We start from the raw sequence: 18,160 nt of genomic DNA, 5'->3' as shown, positions 1-18,160 counted from the left end.
TTTTGTACTAATATTGTTTTTATTAATTTATTGATTTTTTTTCTAATGTGTTATCAATGAGTACTTATCTCAAGTGTTTACATTCCTGTTATGCTGCTGTAAGTAAACATTTCATTATTGCATATTCCACACATAAGGCAATTAAACACTATTGACTCTTGGCTCTCTTGCTAGAAAAGCAAGCTTCAGATAAACATTTGATTAGGGAGGCATCTCCTCAAACAGTGTCATGCTTCCTCAGTTTGAATCGGCTTCAAGGTGGGACCTTAATCCTTAATCTTCTGATTCACATCCAGGAAAGTGCAAGAATTGTACATCAAAGCTACATCATCATAATTGAACCGTTCAGAGAAGAGATATCTGAGAGTTCATCCCAGATGGCACAACCCTTGCAGAGAACGTGGTATTGGATTATTATTGCCACGTGCACCGAGATAGTGGAAAAACTTTGCTTTAATGCTATCCAGTCAAATCATACCACGCTTGAGTATGATTGAGCCATACACATGTGCAACAGGAGGTGCAAAGAGAAAAATACCAGAGTGCAGAATATATAGCATTATAGCATTACAGTTGCAGAGAAAATGTGCAAGGTTTGCAATGAGGTAGGTTGGAAGATTGGAACTACAACCTAGATTATGGGACTTCCATACAGTAGTCTGAGAACAGCGGGAAAGAAGCTGTTCTTGAATCTGGTGGTATGGGCTTTCAAGGTTTTGTATCTTCTGCCTGAATGGAGGGATAGACGAGGGAATGACTGGGGTGTAAAATGTCCTTGATTTTATTGTCTGCTTTCTTAAGATAGCGTGAAGTGTAGATGAAATCAATGGTGGGGAGTCTGGTCTGTGTGATGTATTGGACCACTTCCACAACTCTCTGCAAATTCCTGCAGACTTGGGCCGACAAAGCTGTGATGCATTCCGAGAGGATGCTTTCTACAGTACATCAGTAGAATTCGGCAAGAGTAATTGGAGACATGTGGAACTTCCTTGGTCTTCTGAAGAGGTGGCGGCATCGGTGTGCTTTCTTGGCCGCAGTTTGAATGTGATGATGAGCTCACAGTTGTGTTTGCGTTCAACAATATCCTTTGTCTGATACCATTGATGGCCAAGGGCCACAAACAACCAGTGATGAGGAGGGCAATGTATAGGAGTACGATGCCTACCAAGGGAATTGATACAAGGGAGGAGCAGAAGAAAGATAACTCACTGATTCCGCCACTCCCATCGCATTATCCTTCTTTGTAATATACTTGATAGTGAATCTTTCTTGTTGCCAAGCAATTGAACCTCGAGAGTGGTGGGGTTAAGTTGGGTTTAAATATCCGACTCATTACAAAGTTCCTTCTTTGACAGGCTGACAGTGAGGAGCCAGGAAGAATGAGACTTGAACTTAGCAGAGGAAACGGGATACTCTTCAATAATTGTGCTGTGTGAAACTAAACCGTGTCTTGCCAGCCACCAAAACATTGCACAAATCCCAGAGGGAGGGCTGGCAGAGAGAAACTACCTGGGGAGAAAAAAAAACAAACAGTAAATCATGAGTAACAGTGTAATGGAGAAGGACAAAGATAAGGCGACAGGAACTCAGGAAGGGAAATATTCCCTTGGGCACTTTCATCCCTATATGAGAAAGTGGGAGTCAATAAGGAACATACAAGGCCAGTAAGCTGATAGCAAGTACGCTGTGACAAAAGGAAATTAACTGGTGAGTCATTGATGGCTATGTACGTGGAAGGTAGCAAACCAAGGAAAGGCATCGACTCCTTAAACCCAGCACGATGGGAAATTTGGATCTGCTCAAATGTCTGAAGAAGGACAGCGTAGCGGTAGAGTTGCTGCCTTACATTGCCGGTGAGCCGGGTGTAATCCTGATTACGGGTGGTGTCTGTACGGAATTTGTACATTCTCCCAGTGACCTGCATGGGTTTTCTCCGGGTGCTCCGGTTTCCACCTACACTCCAAAGATGTGCAGGTTTGTAGGCTAATTGGCTTGGCAAAATTGTGCCTATTATGTGTAGGATAGTGTTAGTGTGGGGGGGGGGTCACATGTCGGCGTGGACTCGGTGGGCCGAAGAGTGCAGAAACAGGCCCTATCTCTAAACTAAACTAAACCCAAGGGGCTCCGACCCAAAGCATCTGTCCATTCCCTCCACAGCTGCTGCCTGACCCGCTGAGTTCCTCCGGCATTTTGTGCTTTACTCAGGATTCCAGCACCCGCAGTCTCTTCTGTATCAATGTTCTGTTTCTCTACCATGAGGTCCTATGGCACAGAAACAGGTCCTTCGGCCCAACTCGTCCATGTCATTCAAGGTGCCCCATTTGAGCTAGTCCCATATTCCTGTGTTTGGCCCATATTGCTCAAAACCTTTTCTATCCATGTACCTGTCCAAATGTATCTTTAATGTTGTTATAGTAAATGCCTCAGCTACTTTATCTGGCAACTCATACCATATACTTACCACCCTCTGTGGGAAAAAATCTGCCCTTCTGATTCCTCTCACCTTAAACCTATCCCTTCTAATTTTTGATTCCCCTACCCTCGGAAAAAGACTCTGGGGGAGAGAAACGGGTGTGAATCCAGGGAAGAGAGGAGGGGAAGTGGACAGGAGAAGGGGGGAATTGTAGACTTACTGAAAGAACCAGCACAGTTCTGATGGTGTGAGTGGACTCCTCAGTGGAGCACCTTCGTCTCATAAAATTATACAGCACGAACGCAGGCCCATGGACTTCATGCTAACTATTATACTCTCAATTACAGAAATCCTACACTAAACCCAACACTAAATCTTTCCTCCTCTCATTCCCATCAATTCCCAGTAGATCCAACATTCATCTACATGCTCTGGTTACCTTATAGTGACAAGCCAACCTACCAACCACCGTGCTTTGAGTTGTGGGATGAGACCAGAGCATCCAGTGGAAACCCACGCAGCCACAGGGAAAAAGTGCAAACTCCACACAGACAATTCTGGGGGATTGAACCTGGTTTCTGGAGCTGAGAGGCAGCTGCGCTAACAGCTACAACAACGAGCCACACCTTTTCTGAGCATCTGATAAAATGTTGTCGAGATGGTACAGAGGTGTATAAAATCATGAGGGGAATGGATAGGGTAAAAAGCACAGTCTTTTCCCAAGGGGAGGGGAATTATGAATTAAAGGGCATGTTTCAAGTGAGATGACAAAGATTTAATAGGAACATGAGGTGCATTTTTTCACACAGTGAATGAGCTGCCAGAGGAGGTAGTTGAGACAGGTACAATAATAATATTAAAAATAAGTTGGACGGGTACATGGATAGGATAGGTTTAGAGGGACGTGGGCCAAACTCAGGCAGGTGAGACTAATGTACACGGGCCATTGTTAGTTGGCATAGATGAGTTGGGCCTGTTTCCATGCTGTATGATTCATAAATAGCAAAGAGATTTGTGGAAAGTTGCAATCTAGCGGGAAATGAGATGGGGCCCCAAGTCTCATCCAAAGAGTCTGGAGTAGTGGTTCGTGGGAATGAGGCTTAAAGTGGTTTAGATAAAAGTGAGTTTAGAGAGCCATGATTTCCCTTCAGACATCCTTGACAGAGGGTTGATGTTGAGGAGGTCACAACATTGTGAAAATGTTTGGGTAAAGGGATTAAGGAAAAGTTTGGGAAGATTAACAAATGAATGTTCAACCTAAGTATTTTAGTAATTTACTTGGTTTAGTTTAGTTTAGAGATACAGCGAAGATACAGGCCCTTCGGCCCACCCAGTCCGCACTGACCATCGATCAACCATACACTCATTCTATCCTACACACTCAGGACAATTTGCAGAAGCCAAGATAATGTACAAACCCACACGGCTTGGAATGTGGGAAGAAACCGGAGCAGCCGGAGAAAACCCACGCAGTCAAAGGAAGAACATGCAAACTCCATATGGACAGCATCCATAGTCAAGATTGAACCCAGGTCTCTGCAGCTGTGAGGCAACGGCTCTACCGGTGCACCACTGTGCTACCACTGTGCATTGATATCACTTCTAATCAGTCAATTATATTAATAAACAGAAATAAAAGGAAATAAATAAATTATAAGTAACTTTGCGTGTTAGAAATAAATCTTGAACAGTTTCAGGAAGTGGATGTTAAAAATTCATAGAATTGGTCAGCAGAAAATTTGTGGTTTACAGGGATGTTATTTACACTTATTTTTAATTCTTCACTTTATCTTGGCATCATTTAAAAAGAAACACCACCATGAAACAGCAGAGAGAAGAATTTGATATGGGCATGTTAAGCTTTAGCACAATAGTACTGCTCGGGGTGAGTTCCCACCCATCACCCTAATCGTAATGGACAACCGTGGAGGAAGGAGAAACCAACGCTAATGATTCTGAGAGCCCATCAAGATTAGAAATGGTACGTCAGATCTGCTTATGAGCAAAGGCTTGTCCCATCCCCATCTCCCTCAATGCTCCCATACGTAATCAGGCATCAGCTGCATCTCAGTGGGTTGCCTCTGATTTAGTAGGTCTTTGCTTGAAGTCCCAGGTCTAGACACATGAGCAGATAATCTGGGCTGACATAACAGTACTGATGGAAATGCTGTACTGGTGGATGTGGGTTCTCTAACATCACACACATTCAACTTTAACACCACCTCATATTGTTTAGTCTCATCAAGTGGACTATACCCATGCCGTCATTCTAATGAAAAGGGAGATCTTACATATTTCCTTGCTATCTCCTAACTAACATTACTAAAGCACAGTACCATGTCATTTCATACTGCTGTTTGTGGGATCTTGCTGTGTCTTCATTGGTTGCTACATTTCCGACTATACAACTGTGATGACAGTTCACAAGTACCTTGGTGTGTTGGTGGACCATACAATGTTAACAGATATAGAAGTATTGCCATCTACAGTTGCAGAATGTTAGTGCCAGTATCAATAATGGAGACATAATGGGTTAACAAAAAAAAAAAAGAAAAGGCCTGGATAGAGTGGATGTGGAGAGGATGTTTCCAGTTATGGGAGAGTCTAGGACCAGAGGGCACAGCCTCAGAATAAAAGGACGTACCTTTAGAATGAAGATGAGGAAGAATGTCTTTATCCAGAGGATGGTGAATCGAATGGCGGAGTAGACTCAATGGACAGAATGACCTAATTCTGCTCCTATGTCTTATGATCTTATGTTCATTCCCATCAAGTCCCTTGAGATTCTGCCCCTTGCTAACAGACTAAGGGCAATTAACGGCAGCTAACTAACCCACCGAACGATTTAGTCAGTGCATTGAGGGATGTATGGAACTCGACAAGCAATTTCAACTCCTAGTTCAACCAGTGTCATGATGGAAATGCTGGAATCTTGAGTAAAACACAAAGTGCTGGAGGAACTGAATGGGTCAGGCAGCATCTGTGGAAGGAATAGACAGATTGTGTGTCAGATCAGGTATTTTATTCATAGTGGTATTCAAACTGAAGAAGGGCCCTGACCCAAAAGGTCACCTATCCTATCCACAGAAGCTACAGGTGGTTGTGGAAGCCAAGTCATTGGGTATTTTAAAGTGTAGATTGATGGATTCTTGATTAGTAATGACATCAAAAGTTAGAGTGAGAAGGCAGGAGAATGGTGTTGAGAGGGAGAAATAGATCAGCCATGCTCAAATGGTGGAGCAGACTTGGTGGGCCGAATGACCTAATTCTGCTCTTATATTTTATGATCTTATGATGAAAAATATTAAATCAATCATCCTTCCCTCGTCTGGTCTTTATATTGCTTCAAGCCCATCTGGCTAATTGACTCTTAATTGCATCATCGGTAGTCAAATATAGACAACAATGACTGGTATTGCCAATGAAGACTAGATCCCATGAACAAATTATTTTAATTGAAAGATACAGCATGAAAACACGTCGTCTGGTCCACCGAGTCCATGCCTACCATTGATCTCCCGTTCACACGTTCAATGTTATCCCACTTTCTCATCCACTCCCTACACACCAGGGCCAGTTTACAGAGACCAATTAAACTGCAAACCCGCACATCTTTGGGATGTGGGAGAAGACTGGCGAGGAAACCCATGTGGTCAGAGGAAGAACGTGAAAACTCCACGCAGTCCCAGGCACCACTTGCAAACTCCACCAGAGCTCAGGATCAAACCCGGATCCCTGACGCTAAGAGGCAGTGGATCTACCAGCTCTGCCACTGTGCCGCCTTAAGCAGTATTAAAGTACAAGAGTGTCATCACTCTGACATTCACCAGCAAAGTGGGAATTGATATAAAGACGTTAACAAACAAAACAATGACAATGCACAGGGCAAAACTGTTAGTGTTGGGTCGCCTCTGTTTCCAGTGTAGTAAGGAACTGCAGATGACAAATTGTGATAACATTCTTTTCCTCCACCATGTGAGGGTCTTACTATGTGAACCCCATTCTGTCTTTGGGTCACTCCAAGATAATAGCTCTTGACAACTTGATCACTTCCTCTCATATTTCAGGAAGCCTGATATCAAACGTTCTACTCTGTACAATGTGTGGCAGTGTTTGAGGCACTCTATAAAGTCAAGTTACTACTGTCATTAATTTCAAATTTAGATCTATTTGGAATATAAACAAATAATATCAGTATTTCATTGACACCAAATTCACTTGTGTCTGTTATTATGGATAATTGTTATAGGGAACACAATGTTACTGTAACAATGTGATCAAAGGAAAGGCTTCCAAAGTCACGGACTGTTCAGTCTGTAAATTCTTGGTACGGTGTTTTAATTTAAATTAAATTAAAATTAATTTAATTTAAATTTAAAATGGGATATAAAGTATAAAGAGACATGGGAGCAGGGAGTAGAATAACAAAATAATTCTTCCACTGAAAGAAAATCAGAAGCATTCAGAAAGCATTTGATAAGGTCCCACATAGGAGATTAGTGAGCAAAATTAGGGCACATGGTATTGAGGGTAGAGTGGTGACATGGATAGAGAAGTGGTTGGCAGACAGGAAACAAAAAGTAGTGATTAATGGGTCCCTTTCAGAATGGCAGGCAGTGACTAGTGGGGTACCGCAAGGCTCGGTGCTGGGACCGCAGCTATTTACAATATACATCAATGATTTGGATGAAGGGATTCAAAGTAACATTAGCAAATTTGCAGGTGACACAAAGCTGGGTGGCAGTGTGAACTGTAAGGAGGATGCTATGAGAATGCAGGGTGACTTGGACAGGTTGGGGGAGTGGGCAGATGCAAGGCAGATGAAATTTAATGCGTATAAATGTGAAGTTATCCACTTAGGTAGCAAAAACAGGAAGGCAGATTACTATCTAAATGGCATCAAGTTGGGAAAAGGGGAAGTACCACGGGATCTGGGGGTCCTTGTACATCAGTCTATGAAAGTAAGCATGCAGGTACAGCAGGCAGTGAAGAAAGCGAATGGCATGTTGGCCTTTATAACAAGAGGAATCAAATATAGGAGCAAAGAGGTCCTTCTGCAGTTGTACAGAGCCCCAGTGAGACCACACCTGGAGTATTGTGTGCAGTTCTGGTCCCCTAATTTGAGGAAGGACATTCTTGCTATTGAGGGAGTGCAGCGTAGGTTTACAAGGTTAATTCCCGGGATGGCGGGACTGTCATATGCTGAGAATGGAGCAGCTGGGCTTGTACACTCTGGAGTTTAGAAGGATGAGGGGATCTCATTGAAACATATAAGATTGTTAAGGGCTTGGACACTCTAGAGGCAGGAAACATGTTCCCAATGTTGGGGGAGTCCAGAACCAGGGGCCACAGTTTAAGAATAAGGAGTAAGCCATTTAGAACGGAGACGAGGAAACACTTTTTCTCACAGAGAGTGGTGAGTCTGTGGAATTCTCTGCCTCAGAGGGCGGTGGAGGCAGCTTCTCTGGATGCTTTCAAGAGAGAGCTAGATAGGGCTCTTAAAAATAGCAGAGTCAGGGGATATGGGGAGAAGGCAGGAACGGGGTACTGATTGGGGATGATCAGCCATGATCACATTGAATGGCGGTGCTGGCTCGAAGGGCGAAATGGCCTGCTCCTGCACCTATTGTTTATTGTCTATAAAATCATAATAAACCATATTTTGCACCATGGTGAAAAAAATGGAAAACAATTGATTTTAAAATGGAGAGAGATTCTTACTCATTATTGCCTCTCGCACACTTTTGTGTGAATTAAGAATCTAACTGCTTGCATTTTATATAGATAGATAGATAGATAGATAAATACTTTATTAATCCCCTTATTCAGGGGAAATTCTGATGTCCATGCAGCACACTAATAAAAATACAACACAGTATTCAAAGAAATTCAACACCAAAACATCCCCCACAGTGATTCCCACTGTGGGGGAAGGCACAAAGTCCAGTCCCCATCCCCTTGTCCACCCATAGTCGGGCCTATTGAGGCCTCCACAGTCGCCGCCACGGCGCCCGATGTTCTCGCCGGGTGATGGTACTCCGGCGTCGTGAGAACCCTCAGCAGCTTGGGGTGCCAGGAACGGCCGCCTTCCCACCGGAGCCTGCGGCTTCCAAGCCAACAGACCACGCCAGACGGAGCTCCGCACACTGGTGATCTCGGCGAGATGTTAGTTCAAACGCCGCAGCTGGCCGCTCCGCAGAACCGCGGCTCCAAGATGTTTTCCTCGGCGGTCCCAGCATACCGGAGTTCCAGCGCGGCGACCCAGGAAAGGCATCGCCCGCTCCGCAATAGCGCTCCAGCGCTGTGCCGCCGCCAAAGCCGACGTTCCGCGCCGCCGCCGCCGCCAACGTTCTGCACCGCCGCCACCGCCGATGTTCTGGCCAGGTCCTCAGGGAAACGTCGCTCCAGGACCCGCTGGTAGGCCGCGAGGACAGGTCAAAGTCGCTGCTCGGAGGAAGGCAACCCCTCCGACCAGGTAGGGACTTAGAAAAGCAGTTTCCCCCTTCCCCCCCACCACCCCCCACACATAAAAGATTTAGGCCCCCTGACTATACATTTAACGAACTAAAAATAATAAAAAAGAAGGGGAAAAAAAACGGACAGCTGCAGGACAGGCAGCCGTTCAGGACAGCGCCTCCTCCGGAATATCATGGGTCTACTGATTTAAGTAAACCTTCTCAATCCTTTAACATTCTATAAATTGATAGTACATGTACTATTTAAGCTTTTAAAAAAATGTATTAACATCTTTAAGAAGCAAATAATTTTGACTAATTTTGTTATCAATTTAAACAAAATAAATTGTAAAATAATGATTCTATTAATCTATCCACCAAAATAAAACGTATTAATTGATAGTGTCAATATTAATTGGTCACCAGGAGGGAGATACTCCTATACTCCTAAATTGAAAACCCTTCTGAAAATCTCCTTAAAATGTCTTTGCTGCTTAATTTTGTGGATCATCTCAAATTTGATTAAATAATCTGGTCTAATAATGTGAGCTTTTACAAAGCTTTTCTGTTCGTTCTGCTCTAGTTTAGTCCGTTGGGCTTCTGAACTAGCAAAAATATTTTTTCTGTTAAAATTGCTTCATAAATACAAATTATTTTTTATTTGGCACTGTATATTTTCAAGCACTACTGTGTTTGCACTCCATATCTAACACAAGCTGTTTTATTTTTATAAAATGTATTGTAATGAAACAAGTCTGGAGGAAAGAACTGCCGATGCTGGTTTACAACTAAAACAGACACAACAAGCTGGAGTAACTCAGTGGGTCAGGCAGCATCTTTGGAACATCAGCAACAGGAGTATGTGACATTTTGGTTTGGGACCTTCTTCAGTCTGCCTCTTGTAATGAGACAATTTGTCTACAGATCAGTAATGTTTCTCATATGTTCATTTATTTTACTCAATGAAATAAAAATTCAAAACCTGTGAACGAGAGTTTGTATTGGATGTTAAAAAAAATTTTTTTTTAAATCAGTGGAGTGCTTGAATTAATGAAATATGATAAAGTCCTTATTGCAAAAATGCTGGACGTCAAATTATTTCAGTAATTTGAAAGATGACCCACAAAATTAAACAGTGAAGAACATACACACAGCAGCCACAGAACAGGAACAGAATCATAAATCATTTGCTTCATATCACCATTCATTTATTTTAAAATGCAACATTAACCGCAGTCTATTCCATTCCAATTTATCCAATTTACTGTCATAACACAGTATATTTAATTCTCTAATTTTTCTAACGTTCAAGATCACCTAGTCATAACCAATTTAAATTTAACATGCAAATTTAACACTGCTTGACATCAGCTGAGCAGTAAGTAGTTCTGTTATTAAAAATAATTAACGGGACCATGAAGATGTAAATAGTTCTGATCTCGGTCTTCTAAGTAAGCCATTTGGACTGTTTGCTTCATTTGAGACTTTATCTCCTTCTCAATGGTGTGAAATTAATGTTTAATTAAAAAAACATATTTTCTTCAAAGCTTTTTATTGAGGATATCCTTTTCATCCCCATCTCCATCAACATTCACACAAGTACAGTTACTCAACTTTTCATTCGCTTTGTCAATTTTCCCATTTAGTCCTTCCCATTCCATGCCTTTCTTTAAGCATAACCTCAGTTACTATAAGAGAACAATTCATTTGACTCTCTCAATTCAGAATTGCTTACTGCATGTGGGAAGGAAATTCAATAAGAAGAAAGTGTTCAAAGGAAGCAAATAATTTCTAATCTGTTAAGGGAGGCGCAGCGGTAGAGATGCTGATTATATCGCCAGAGATCTGGGTTCGATCCTGACATCTATTGCTGTCTGTGTGGAGTTTCTCCCTATGACATTGTGGGTTTTTCCGAGAGCTCCGGTTTCCGCCCACATCCCAAAGACGTGCAGGTTTGTAGGTTGATTGGCTCTGTAACTTGTCCCCAGCGTGTTGGATAGAAGTAGTTTTCGTGTGATTGCTGGTCGATGCGGACTGGTTGGGGTGAAAGGCCTATTTCCATGTTGTATCTCTAAATTAATCTAAAATGGAAGGTGATAAAGGTAAATTTTGGTTTAGGGGCTTCTCAACCAATCTGCTGTTGAAATTTTGAGCCATGTCCATCATGTTCAGTATTCTTCCAACATTAACATTATCCTAAACATTGATGCAATTACGTAACTTGTAATAGGATCAATCTATTCATCAGCCTTCTGTTAAAGACTTGGCCTAAGGCCAACACTGACATACTTTGAACATTTCCATTCTCGTTTTCAAATCGCTGCACATTCACGTTCCTCCTTCCATCTTTAGAACCTCCACAAACCCCAATAACATTCAGAACCTCACCTGTACCTCAAGACTTGCTTCTTATTGCTTCATGATGCTAAATGCTTTTCCTTGTTTTCGTGTCTTCAGCTGCTAAGATATTAAACCTTGGAAGTCCCTCCCCAAATGGAAGTCCCTCCCTTTCCACCTTCAAGCCAATCTGTAAAACAAAGCTTGTAGTTTCTTGTCCAAATATTCCATGTGCTTTGACATCTAATTTCATTTGAACTTGCTCATGTGGGGAATCTGTTGAAGGATTTATCCTGGGATGAAAGGTGCTACATAAATGCAAGCTGGTGTTGAATAAGTTAGAGGGGGAGGGGGGTGATATAGTACAAGCTTGAAGTGATCCCTGGTGCAGATACCTTTCCAGAGGAACAGAACTGAAGGTTTGATAAGTGGGCAATAGAGCTACTGCCTTACAACCTGAGACCCAGGTTCGATCCTGGGTGACGTCAGTACTGAGTTTGTACGTTCTCCCTGTGAACGCAAGGGTTTTCTACAGGTGTTCTGGTTTTCTCCCACATTCCAAAGACCTACAGGTTTTGGTAATGTCCCTTGTGTGCAGGATAGTGTTAATGTATGGGTTGATCGCTGGTTGGCGTGGACCCGGTGGGCCGAAGAGTCCGTTTCCACGCTGTATCTCTAAACTAAAATCTAAACCAATGCATTACTTTGAATAAACAATTCCTTAAACTTCATTAGCGCTGTTTAGAAAATTTGCAGATTACACATGTGATTAGAGGGGAAACATTAATTATTTTGAACTTATGATGCATAGAAGAGCTCTGGAAAAATTACATATGAAAGATCACTTGGCAAATTGACAGGGGAGCTATAAATAAAGGTGGGGAATGTTGGAACAAGTAGCAGGTCAGTCAGCATCTGAAACAAGATTAGGCAATCAGTTTTAAATTTTCATTCAGACTAAGTCGCAATGAAGTCACGCCTGTAACTTGATGCTACTTTTCCTTGTCACACAAACCAAATGACCTCTTCAAGACTTCGATGCTGCTGCACCCGCTGAGTTTCCCCAGCAATTTTGTGTATCTTCAAGACTTCTACCATTTTCTCTCTTTTTTTAACGAGGTTTCTAGCATTAGTGCTTTTTCCCCACACAGAACCAAGTAGAACTCTTCAGAAGAACTCCCACTTGGAACTATGGATGCCGTTAGTCAATTAGTTTACAAGACCGAGGCAAATCTTTTTGTTTTGCCATACAAAGGTATCGAGAAACTGGATCAAATGTACAAAAACAATGCTGATGTTAAATCCAATAGATGGATTATAACCTCTTCCTGTTCCTATTCACTCTGCAGTTCTGTAGAGTATTGTCACAATCAAAATAAGATGATTTTTTCTGTCAAATGACCTCCAAGGTAAAGAGCTTGCACTGACACGAGTTTAGTAGCATATTTCTCATATATCCATCCGACATAAAAAGAGACAATTCAGCCCATTAGCTTCATGCTGCCCTCAATTTTATCAATCCCATTCTCCTGCTTCAAGACTTAAATTGCTAGTCAAGTTACGTTGCGAGTGAGTTTTGAGTGCTATTAATTGAAGGGGATGAACTCTAGATACAGATCATAAAATCTCAACAACACAAGAGATAGGAGGGAGAGATAGATCAGCCATGATTGAATGGCAGAGTAGACTTGAAAGGCCGAGTGGCCTAAGTCTACACCTATTCCTTATGACCTTATTAGCATTTGGCCCATCATGCTACTGCTGGCTCTGCCAACATCAATGGGAATTAAGGGGGAAATGTTCTCCCACTGAAGTTGAATCCAACACCAAAGGAGGCCACTTTTCATTGTTGGAGGTCAATTATCGGCACCAGGTAACATTGCAAGTCAGGATCCTTCTTTGGACATACTATCGGAGTTCTTTAAAGTTGTGAACTAGAGCCACAACCTTTAGCTGCTAAATCAATAACCATATTTTCCTTCCTGGTCATTGGGGGCATTTGCTAATGACTGCATCTCCTTAGAAATAAAATATTCCATATCTGTGTGCAACAAAGTCCTTGACATGGGTGGCACAATGGTGCAACTGGTAGAGTTGCTGCCTTACTGCACCAGAGAACTGGGTTCATGGGTTTCCTCCCACATCCCAAAGACTCGTGGGATCATAAGTTAATTGACCGCGGTAACATTGCCCTGAGTGTGCAGGGAGTGGATGAGTAAAGTGGGATAACATTGAACTAGTGTGAACCGGTGATCGGTGGTTGGCATGGACATGATGGGCCAAAGGGCCTCTGTTCTATGGTGTATCTCTCAACTAAACCATGTAGACAGCTTATAGACCAAGTGCTGACAAATGGGATAAGTAAAGATTGGTACTAGATCGTCAGTATTGGTGAAACAGGCCAAATGATTATCTATCTATTCTCTCAGTGTTGCATTGCTAACAATGGCTCTCCCTTTATCAACACTCTGGGGTCTTGCAGTTGACCAGAAACTGATCTGAATCAGTGGCGCAGTGTTAGAGTTGTTGCCTTACAAATCTAGAGAACCAGGTTCGATCCTGACGATGGGTGATGTCTGTACAGAGTTGGTACGTTCTCCCTCTGACCACGTGGGTTTTCTACAGGTGCTCCGGTCTCCTCCTACACTCCAAAGTCGTGTGGGTTTCTAGGTCAATTGGCTTCTGTAAATTGCCCCTAGTGTGTAGGATAGTACTAGTGTACAGGTGAACGCTGGTTGGCATGGACCTGCTGGGCAGAATGGCCCGTTTCCAAGCTGTATCTCTAAACCAAACTAAAAAAACAAATGATTCTGTAGCAGAATATTTATCAATGGTGCTAGCCACGGAAATGAAAGTGTGAACAACATATGATACAAAGTAAGCAATCTGTAAACATTAGAGATACAGAACGGAAACACGCCCTTCAGCCCACCCAGTCTGCGCCGACCAGTGATCTCTGTATTCTAGCACTATCCTACACACTAGGTACAATTTACAATATTATCAAAATCAATTAACCATCAAACTTGAATGTCTTTGGAGTGAGGAAGGAAACCGGAGCACCCGGAGAAAACCCACATGGTCACAGTGAGAACGTACAAACTCCATAAAGACAGCACCCGTAGCCAGGATCAAACCCGGGTCTCTGTCGCTGTAAGGCAGCAACTCTACTGCTGCGCCACTGTGCAGCCACCCTATTGATAATATTTCAGTTAGACTTCCCATACCAATGAGTTCAGCCACTGGCATGGACAAAGGCCGCTGGTACATGAGAACAACACCACCTACAGGTATTCCTACAAGTCACACACCAACCTGACTTGCAGTGCATTACCTTTCATTAATTCTCTCGGGATTTGCTTTAGGTTAGAGATACAGCATAGAAACAGGCCCTTCGGCCCATCGAGTCCCTACTGGCCATTAATCTTAGACAAAGTGCTAGAGTCACAGTGGGTCAGGCTGATCTCTGGAGAAAAAGAATGGGTGACGTTTCGGGTTGGGCCTCTTCTTCAGACCTGAAAATCAGGCCGGGTTGTGTTTCGGATCGGGTCCTGCCCTGAAATGTTACCTACCCATGTTCTCCAGAGATGCTGCCTGACCTGCTGAGTTACTCCAGCACTTTGTGTCTATCTTTGATATAAACCAGCAACTACAATTCTTTATTCCAACCATCGATCACCTGCTCACACTAGTTCTATGTCATCCTACTTTCTCATCCACTCCCGACACAGTAGGGGCAATTTACAGAGGCCAATGCATCTAGAAACCTGCACATCTTTGGAATGTGGGAGGAAACCAGAGCACCTGGAGAATACCCACGCAGTCACATGCAATAAAATAGTAAATTGTACCTAGTGTGTAGGACAGCACCTGAGGTCAGGATTGAACCTGGGTCTCTGGTGCTGTGAGGCAGCAGCTCTACCATCTGTGCCACTGTGCAGTCAATAGGGTCTAATTCCCTTCACCTCATGGACTGCTAAGCTTCAGGGAAGTGACTCTATCACCTCCTCAAGATCCATAACTGATGGGCAATAAATTATAGCATTGCCTGAAGCACCTATAAAATGAACAAAATTATGCAATTGAAATATGCAGATATCCATTAAAGTGACACCTATCAGGCAGAATTTACGATCTCCCACTGTTTTCAGGTAATCAAAATTATACAGTATAGAACAGAGAACATTAGAGCACGGAACAGGCCCTCCAGCCCATAATGTTGGTGCTAAACATGATGCCAAGAACCAACTCTTACCTGCCTGCAAATAATCCAAATCCCTCCATTTCCTGCATATCCATGTGTCTATCTAAAATTCCCTTAAATGCCACTATTGTGCCTGCCTCCTCCCTAGAGGAATTATGTACTCACCACCCTCTGGGTAAAAAACTCGCCCCGCACATCTCCTTTGCACTTTGCTCTTCTCACCTTAATGCTATGGCCTCTAGTATTTGATATTTTCATCCTGGGGAACATTACTTTATTTTGCACGAAACATTATACCTTTTATCCTGTGTCTGTGCACGATGGACAGCTTGATAGTAATCATGTATAGTCTTTTGGCTGGCTGGATCGCACACAACAAAATTGTACCTCCGTACACATGACAATAATAATCGAAACCAGTGGTTCCCAACCTTTTTTAGTTCATGGCCCCCTTGGGCTCTTTAATTTTTCTGTGGCCCCCCCTGACATTATTAGCGGAAAAAAAGAGGCCCCCTTCATTGAACCTGTGGCCCCCTAAATCCCCAATTTTTTCTATGGCCCCAGGTTGGGAATCACTGATCTAAACTAAAACTAAACCCTATCTATGCCTCTTACTGTATAATCCTAAGTATTTCTATCTTGCCTCATCTCAACCTCCAGTGTTCCAGCAATAACAATCCAGGTCCGTCTAACCTCTCCCTGTAACTAATATCCCAAAACCACGCATCATTCGAGTAAATCTCCTCTGCACCCTCTCTATTTCAGGGGTGCACTTTGGGGCCACCCTAGTTAGTAGGTATGTTGCAAAGCCTACCTGAAGCGTCGTTGAAAATCTGTCGCTGCGGGTGTGCGCGATTTTGGCGCCGTTTAGAGGGGGGCGGGTTTAAAACGCGATTTTCTCTAGGCTGTTCAAATCGAAGATGTTCAGCCTAGTTAATTATTAACGAAAAATCGCTGGAAGACCCCGTCGCAAAAGCTATTATTAGTTTTAAAGGCCTCGTATAATAGTTATAGTAGTTTAAAAATCAATCTCTAAACCCGCGACCGCCAGCAACCGCAGGGTCTCATAAAGCAAATAGCAGAAGGTGGGCTGTATATTTTTACATTAAAAAGGGCTTCTAAAGATCCCTTTATACAAAGTTTAATATTGCGAGTAGCTCATTTTGGGCCCATTATATCCCGCAGTATTTTTCTGGGCATTTGGGGCACAAATCTACCGCAATGTGAACGTTCTAAACCAGCGCATTCACAGGGACCCACTGGAAAACTGATTTAAATGGGCATTTATTTACAGCAATTGAACACTAAATTCCTTCCATTTGGTCTATAAATTAATGTAAATGAGATTTAAAAATCATGTTTTATTGTGAATTATTTGTGAATATTATTTGGACATTTAGGCTATTTAAAAATGTTAATCATTTATTAAGAAATGGATAGATGTTTAGATCTAGTAATTGAAGTCTGAAATTAGCTACAATTAGGTAACTAACTAATTATATGCTTTAATTTCAGGTCATCCAAGTAAGATTATTTTATATTTGTTTCAGAATGCTTCAATCTATGATAACTGAAAATTTCATTCAGTTCTCTTAATTTTTAAGAAAGTTATGGGCTTTTGACTGTCCACGATCACAGCTTTTTTGTGATGTCCATAGAAAATCAATAGGGAACAAGATGCTCATTTCCGAGTATGAAAATGGCCATAACTTTTTAAATACTTGAGATATGAAAGTGAATTAGGTGTCAAATTAAACTTATTTTTATGCTTTATCTGATGGCATAAATTACAGACTTGATTTTTTAAATCTCAAAATTTTGTAACATTGCTATAGTTAGTGGACACATAAATTTGTAAAGGATCAATGAATTTACTGGGGTCAATATTCATTTACATTATTACAATTAATAGTGATTAATATTGATATTTATGGGCGATTCCGCTGCAGAAATGTCTTCACACGTAACAATAAACTAAACTAAATAAACTAGGCTAAATTGGCTGGAAACACCAGATGTTTCAAAAATATATTATATTGTCTAATTTGTTAATTTAATTCAAGTCGTCATGAAGGCAGCTCAAGAAATGCAAGTTTGCTTGCATTCGAACGTTCAATGCTTTACAAATCAATAACAAAGAAAAGTATTTCAGGAAATTAGAAGTCCTTCGTATCATGGGAGCAAAACAATTAACCGGCTCGTACATAACATGATTACGCTGCTAATCCTGTATTTATATATTTTGCCTGCTGTTTTAAATCAAATTAAATTAAACAGCTGCTTTAGAGGCTCATTATTTTGTCCAAATATTAACTCAGTGTAATGCTCTTTAATCTAGATTAAATTATTAACATGAAGGCAGTCCCAGTGGTGATTGCTATTGACATTTCATTGTATTGCTGTCTCCTCCCATACAATATGTTCAGACATATAATATGTGGACTTGGTAATAAATGCTACCTGCAGTGCACTTGCTTTGACTACAAGGTAGAGTTGCCAATACACCTGGTGTCCCAATTAAAATCTAATCTTCTCCGAGTAAATAATTGGGAGGAAATAAACTATTTTTTTGCTTTGGCTGGTTTTGTGTATTAATTAAAACAATATTAGAAACAAAGATAGTCACAAAGTGCTAGAGTAACTCAGCAGGCCAGGCAGCATCTCTTGAGAAACATCTCAGTCTGAAGAAGGGTTCTGACCCGAAATGTCACTCATCCTTTTTCTCCAGGGATGCTGCCTGACCTGTTGTGT

At 41.9% G+C, this 18,160-nt stretch overlaps 1 long non-coding RNA gene across 1 annotated transcript in view; it reads right to left on the bottom strand.

Annotated features, from left to right (window-relative positions):
- The window catches only part of LOC116978972, a 34,100-nt gene continuing 15,940 nt past the window's right edge, over window positions 1-18,160 (bottom strand). The window contains exon 2 of the long non-coding RNA XR_004413606.1: window positions 1-1,509. This is a non-coding gene — a long non-coding RNA (uncharacterized LOC116978972). The remainder of the gene's footprint in view (window positions 1,510-18,160) is intronic.

Source organism: Amblyraja radiata, chromosome 12, assembly GCF_010909765.2.
Source record: "Amblyraja radiata isolate CabotCenter1 chromosome 12, sAmbRad1.1.pri, whole genome shotgun sequence".
Lineage (NCBI taxonomy): Eukaryota > Metazoa > Chordata > Chondrichthyes > Rajiformes > Rajidae > Amblyraja > Amblyraja radiata.
Note: the sequence above shows the minus strand (reverse complement) of the source record. Positions and strands in the feature narration are given on the sequence as shown.